We start from the raw sequence: 7,536 nt of genomic DNA, 5'->3' as shown, positions 1-7,536 counted from the left end.
GTGGTTCTTCCACAACGTCAGGGAAGGTGACTCGGTGGTACTCAGTGGTGGGCAGGCTGGTCTGGAGAGTCCTGGAGAGCTTCACTCACAAGGTGGGCACGTGGCGATGACCACGCCAGGCACCGTGCACCTGGCCACCCCAGCATGGTGGCCAGACTGTGCACATGGCAGCTCAGGGACCCAGCGAGGGAGCTGCAAGAGGCCTCCAGGGGGGGCTTCCTGTGACCTCGTCTCAGAGGACCCAAACTCCGTTCTATCACATTTGGCCAACCGAGTCATGAAGGCAAGCGTGCATTCTGGGGAGGGCAGCGAGCCTCACCTTTCAGTGGGAAGAGCAGCAAAGAATCTGCTGCCGTTCTTCTGTGACCCCAGGCCAAGCTGCGGCTTCGTGCACAAGTCTGGATTCTTCCTGAGTGAATGATGACAGTAGCGAGCTCCACTTTGGAAACGGAGCATGGCAAAATAGTGGAATCATGCACAAAACCTCACTGTCTTTGGCCTTGAATAGGGCCCGTGGGGAAGGTGGCTCTTCCTTCCTGGTTTCCACCTGGATGGAAGCTTCCGACCGCATGCACCAGGGCCACCTGCCGGTGACGCCAGCCCTCGGTCTGCCAGCGGCACTCTCTCCCTGGCACTTCGACTGCATTCCTCCCAACCCTGCTCGCAAGTGCAATAAACAGGCTTCTGCACGGGGAAGGCTGTGGCACTTGCGGAAGATCATTATCTCTTAAGAGCGGTGAGTATTCGTTGAGAATGTGCCTTCCCCAGCAATAATTTATAAATGAAAGAGAGAACAATCATAATAGCCATTGAAATCCCAAAAAGAAGGAGACTATTTATAAATGCAGAGTGCTTCATCCTTGCCAATTCCCGAATCTTAAGTACCTAAGTGGGAGAGAGTCAGGGCAACTTTGTTAATTGGCATCTAAAAATCTGTGTTGTGAAAGGTGCTCACTAGGCCTGGGAAGAGATGGGAGCGCGGCCAGCGGGCTCCAGGGCAGCGGCGCTCACCCCAGGCCGCGGGGGCTGTGGGCACAGAGGCGGCAATGGTGGGAGGGAGATGCCGGGGAGCAACAGCCCCAGGCCCACTGCCGGCTCATGGCCAGAGGCTGGGGGAGGTCACCCAACCCACCTGATGGGGCCTGGGCTGGAGGCTCCGAGGCTGGGATCCTGGGCACCGAGGACCACAGAAGTCAAGAGAGAAGCCGTGGACTTACCTGAAACTCACTTAAGGGAAGAGCCTGTAGTCATCACTGTTTAAAAACCCAGGGATATTGGGAAGCCAACATGAGGTCCTTAAGTAGGTGATTGGACAAAAAAAATGTGGTACATCTGGACCGTGGAACATTTATTAGGGGTAAACAGACATGAGGAACCATCAGTGCACATTGCTAGGGGAGAGAAGCCCGGCTGAGAAAGCTACACACTGTGTGGTTCCAACCACGTGACGTTCTGGAAAAGGCAGAACTACGGAGACAGTAAAAGACCAGTGGTTGCAGGGCGGGGGGGAGGTTCTGGGGGCAGCAAGGATGGGCAGGCAGAGCACCGGGGAATTTTAGGGCCGTGCAAGCATCCGTATGACAGTGTGACAGTGGACGCACAGTTGGCCTCATCCCGGACCAACAGCCCCTAGGACCCTGACTGCAGGGTCTCTGGGAGGAGAATGGCGCCTGAGCTGAACACGTTTGCTTTTTCTCACCTATAAATTACGGCGGATGCTGCCAGTGCCGCTTCTGGAGCGGGGAGGCGGTAAGGACGGGCTGAAACCCCAGGCGTACAAGTGTGAGATGCGGCTGCTGTGCACGCCTGCTGGACCCTCCCATCCCTGGCCTGGTACTGCTGTTTTAGGTCTAATCTCGGCACCGGCCGCTGAGAACTGTGGGGACAGGGGCGTGGCCCCTGGAACACAGCACAGCCCTTGCTCAGAGCGGGAGCCCCGAATGGATCCATGAATGTGGACACAGGAGCCCAGGCTCGCTAGGCAGAGACGCCGGCTGCTGGATCAAACAGGCCTTCCTCACCTTTGGTTCAGGAGATGGCTAGCTGTGGTCCTGGGGGACCACTCTTACTGTCTCTGGAAAACAGCTGTGATCTGGATCAGACCTCCCGTTTTTTCTTTTCTCCTTCCTCAGTTTGAATGCTCCAGAAGACTGCTTTCTATGGAGCTTCTAACTGGGCACTAAAATGCCCCCCAGGGAGAGCCGGGGCTGCTGACTGACCTGTGCTCATCTCCCTAGTCTGCTTTGAATGAGCTGCACCACTCAGTGAAGCCGTGTGCCTCTCCGAGCCTCGGGGAAATAGGGCTGCAGCAGATGGGGTGGTGCCCGAGACAAGAGTGCTGCCCAAACGTCCCCGCGATTCACCCAGCACGCAGCTCCAAGCTGCTGTACGGCACTCAGCCTTCAGCTGCAGACCTTCCATGGGGACCTGGGGACTGTCTTTTCTGCAGCTTTGGGGGCAGAGCAGGCTCTTGCACATGCTGGGTTATTTTGTGCCCTCTCATGGCCTCCTCGATGCCCCAGCACCTGCCTGCACCCCTCCACCCAGGACTTGCCTCTTTTGCAGCCGGAGACCAGGTCTGGGCCATTCGCTCCTAGGAATCAATGCTATGAGTTTGAGCTTGACAGCCGGATCGCCTGCTGAGTAGACTGGACGGCCATGCACCATCCCCACTTTCTTCCTTCAGGGCTCTCCTGCCCCCACGCAGTGCCCAGCAGCCTTGAGGCCCCTGCCAGCTGTCCCGAGAACCCCACTCTCATACCCCACCCAGACAGGGGAGATCCTTGCCACTCCGACCACCTGCGACACATCCCTCCATCAAACCAGACATTTGTTTGCCCAACTCATGTTAGCCCCCCTCCTGGAGAGATATCAAAACTTAAGTCACAACAGGACGTCCAAGATGGAAGTGTTTGGAAGTGATGTAACGCCTTAACCAGTGGTGTGCATTCGAAGTCACCGGGAACGCTGAGAACACACTTGCTCAGGCCCTGAGATTTGCGGAGCGTGAATCTAAGCAGCTGGGCTGGGTTCCGTGCACCCATGTTTTGAAGATGCTTGTCAGGTGGTCCTGTTGCACAACTGAAGTTTGAGAATCCCTGTCCTATCCCGAAGAAGGGAATCTCTAACCGGGGCGGGGGGGCGGGGAGCAGGGGGCGTCATGATTTTAGGCAGGTGGCTTCATCCATCTGCCTCTGAGTCTTCTTTCCCAGTAGAGCTTCAGTCACAGACTCGAAGCAGAAGAAGGCGCACTTGCTCCTTGAAGACAGGCCCGCGTCTCCGGCCCCTGTGACTCCGGCCCCCGGGACTGCGGCCCCCGCTCTCAGCAGAATGCCACACTTCGGCCTCCACTGCACATTCACCCCTGCACCTGAGCAGCACGCAGGGGGCTGGGAACTCTGACCACTCCCCGAGGAATCCAGCCACCTCCCAGCGGCCCTGGGACTCGCGTCCTGGAGAAGATGATGGGCACTAATCCCCCAAAGTTCGATAACAACACTAGACAGGACCCAGCCAGCCCCTCAGCAGGTAGAAGCCAACTCCCTGGGGACGTCTGGGGGGCTGAAGTCCAGTGCGGTGTCCCCAGCCGCAGACGGCGGTTTGACACGTAAAGCACGCGCTCACCTGCTTCCTGTTCTCCTGGTCTCTGCTGTGTTTCATGGCTGCTCTTGGTCTGCTTAGATTTCCAACGTCCCCCCTCCCCGCTCTCCCTCCCTCAAATCTAATATTCACTATTTTACTATTTAACTGCTCTCCTCTCCGCAGACTTCTGTTCTCATCACCCTCCTTGCAGCCCCCTCCCCGCCTTCCGAAAGTCCTGTCGTCGGCTTGTTCCCCCTACAGCGGCCTCCTCTGGCTTCAGTTCTCCTGCTCCCGCCCTGGAGTTTGCGAGCAAAGAGAAGAAAAGCCGCTGCTTTGCGGGACCCTCCTTACTCCTCCAAGGTTGAGTTTTGGGAGACCGTCCACCCCACTTTCCTGCTCATCTGTTTGGTGCTGGGCCTGGTGCCAGGAGGGAGAGAGCCGTGGGTCAGGCGGAGCTGCTCCTGCCCCCCTGCAGACATGAGAGGAGACGAGAAGCAGAGCGCAGAGCGACAGGTGAGAAAGGTCCTGGCTGAGTGGGAGGTGCGAGAGCAGCCTTGCAGTGGGTCTGGCTGGGCCTCTCTCCGCAGAAGCCTGCATGCTGAGCCGCAGTCAGCCATGCGAAGACCTGGGGACAGAATGTTCCGACAGCAAGTGCAGAGACCCAGGAGCAAGGCCCATGGGGGTGGGGGTGGAGTCGCGGTGGGGGCCAGATGGCATAGGTCCTTGTGGGCCATGGAGACATCATCGGTGGTGCAGGAGGGTCCAACTGAGGGCTTGAAGCAGGGGCGTGATGTGACATTCTCTGATTTACGTTTCCAATGGGGCCCTGCAGGGCCTGGTTTGCAGGGAGAGTGGAGGGGAAGAGGTGGCTGTAGGGGTCCTGGTGAGAGATGATGGGCCTTGGGGCCCAGGGGGAGGGAAGCAGATGCTTGTGCAATGTGCTTTGGGAGAAGAAACAACAGAAAAAAGAAAACAGCAAAGTAAATGAATTTTAAAAAGTCACTTCTCTGCTCCCTTCCTGATGCTACGGGGACGCAGGGCACCTGAGATATAGATGGACGCAGCGCCATCCCAGATAAGGAGGTCCCAGGGAGCAGGGGTGCGGGGCAGTGCCATGCTCCCGGGGCCCGGTGCCCGTGCCACCCGGGGACACACTAACAGGGTGCACGGCACTCTCTCGCGGACATGACATTTCCTAGTCCACCCGCATCAGCTGAGGTCAGCCTGACCTCCTTCCTCCTTCTGTCAGCTGCTTCTAAGAACCAGGCAACGATGGGTCGGACACCACGCAAGGTCGTGAGTGAGCACTCTGTTACTGGCGTCAGTGTGACATGGGTCCGGGCTCCCAACGCTGGCGCTCCCCCCTTCTTGTAAAGCAGACAGGAAACAAATGAGCAAAACAGCACTACAGAACGAAAACCCTCTGGGATCCTGAGGCGGCCCTTCTCCTCCTTCTGTTGCCAGGATGGGTCTCCGTTCTCCAGCAGGTCCCAGGCCATGGGTCGTTGCTCCGTGGGACTCTGCTGTCCCGATCCTTCTGAGCTGCATCTCCTGCTTTATAGGAGATTCCAGAGTGTCAAGGGCCCTGCCCCCACCCAGTCCCAGAGGAGCAGCGGCCCCTGAGAAAGGTATCCACCGGAGACGCGGATTCCTCCAAACACAGTGGGCATCACCAGGCTCCTTGGGGCACCGGCTCAGGTGAGGGTGTGGGTCTGGACTCAGGCAGCCCTGGGTTCCGGGTCAAGCTCCTCGGTTTTCTGCCCTGGATCTGGGAGGAGTGTGGGGTGCAGCCCAGAGGGGGGCACGAGAGGTGCCCGAGAGCCATCACCGTGGCCCCCTCTCTGCCCATCCATCCACCAGATGCCGGCTCTGCGGAGAGGGACGAATACACTGTGCCCCCACCCACGAGGCTCTCAGAGTGTCCAGGGGGAGGCGGGCGGTAAACAGCTCCAGCGCGGCGTGCAGGTGTGAAGACAGATGTGCAGGAAGAGTCCTAGGGCCACCAAAGCCAGGCTGCGGCCCCCGAAGAAAGGGAGGTATGAGTGACAGAAGAGCCACGTCCCACGCAAAGGCAGCAGGTGTCCTGGCAGAGGGTGGGCAGGGCAAACACACAGGAGCCGGGAGGGATACCTTACACCTGGTGTATCAGAGGTCGGGCTCCCCCGGGGCTGGGTGTGGGGTGCTGGCCTGACCCCTGGGTCTCTGCGCCAGAGCCTGGCGGTGGTCCCCTAGGTCCTCAGTCACGCCGCCTAGCACTCGGCATCGCCACTCCCGTCTTCCGTCCCCAGGAAGCACTACCTTCTGTGTAGGTGGGCATGACTCGAGATAAGGATTCGAAGACCTTTAAGGCAGGGCCTGGCACACGGTAAATATCAGTAAATGTTAAAAGGGAACGATGATATTGTTGAAAACAAATCCATTGCTCAGTGTCGTGGCTGAGTGTCGTCAGAACTGACGGCAGAGAAGGACTTGTGCTGGCCTCTCTCTCGCTTTTTCCTTTAAGATTGTTCTCTGTTCCACGTGGGGAGGCGTTCTTGAGCTGGGTGTCAGGATGATTTCGTCCACTTCCACTGTGCCTTGAATAGCTTCGACTTGCCACAAAGATTCCGCTATATTCCAGGAGCACACCTTTTACTAACATCTCCCTGCTTTCTTTACAAGACAGCTTTTATCTACCATGGAAGTGTCTAAACCATAATGATGAGTGGGGAAAGCAAATCAACATCAGATGAAAAGGCAGGGAAACGGAGCCCCGATACAAGTATTTGATTTGCTTCGAGAGACGAGCCCCTTCCCAGGCTCAGCTCCACAAGTGGGAGAAGGAAAAAGTCTACCGCGCTTAGCGAGCATCTGTGGACCAATTACAGTCAACAGTTTACAGGTGGCGAGAGGGAACCTTCACTCACATGCTACCCTCCCAAAAGAGTTGTCTTAATCTCTCTTAGAAACAAAAGCACACTTTTCTCTAGGGCTCTTTAGCCAGCAGGCGGAGATCACAGCTCCTTCTCCAGGCAGGCTGGAGCCCCCGGAGGCTGGCCAGAGCAGGGCTGGCTGGGGTCCTCCCTCAGGGCCCCTCAGACAAACTGTCGGAGTTTGTCCAGCTTCGTCATGCTGATTCCCAGGCTCTGCCCCCAGAGGTCCAGATTCAGTAGGTCTGAAGCAGGGCCCAGGAAGTAGCATTCTGGGGGGCTCCCAGGAGCTGTTTATGACCTGTGGGATAAGCCAATCGTTCTCCAAGGCTGGCATCTACCCAAGAGGTTGTTAAGGGGCCAGGTCCTGGGGCCCATGCCCCGAGGCCCCACGTCAGCAGGTCTCAGGTGGAGCCCCGGACTCCGAATTTCCTGGGAGCCTCTCTAGGAAGCTGAAGCAGATGATCTGAGGACAGGTAGAGTGCATTCACACGCAGATTCCCGCACTGTACGTCTGGGGTGTGGCCCAAGGTTCTGCATTTTAAACACACTCCCAAGGAGTGTGGATGCTGCTGGTCTGGGGGTCCCACGTCAAGGGGCCTAGCCACAGACCATCTTTTGCACTCCACAGCCATGTCTTCTAGACCATATTTTTGCTTCCTTTCTAACTGCGTCCTCCCTGCTTCGTTCACAGCAAGCGTGATAAACCAATGCTCTCTACTGGACTTGCCTCAGTTACTGCACTGCTTTGAAACCATATTCCTGAAAATGTGGGTTCCCATAAGACATCAGACACTGTGTAAAGGGCTTCCTCCAGCAAATGAGTTTGGGAAGTGCTACCCGCCGGGGTTGCAGGGCCTGGGTGAGAGGTGGGCTCTGCAGGCCGAGCCCGGGGCTACCGTCTCCATACCTCCCCTCGCCCCGCTGTGCGATGGGGATGCTAACTGAGCCCACTTATGGAGTGAGGACAACTCTGCAAGTTAATTTACCCAAAGCTCCCGCATCTCTGCCTAACTCAAGTCTAGATGTTCTCGGAATGCACATA

The sequence above is a fragment of the Ursus americanus genome, chromosome 22 (assembly GCF_024610735.1).
Source record: "Ursus americanus isolate L20-20 chromosome 22, mUrsAme1.1.p, whole genome shotgun sequence".
In the NCBI taxonomy this organism is placed as follows: Eukaryota; Metazoa; Chordata; class Mammalia; order Carnivora; family Ursidae; genus Ursus; species Ursus americanus.
Note: the sequence above shows the minus strand (reverse complement) of the source record.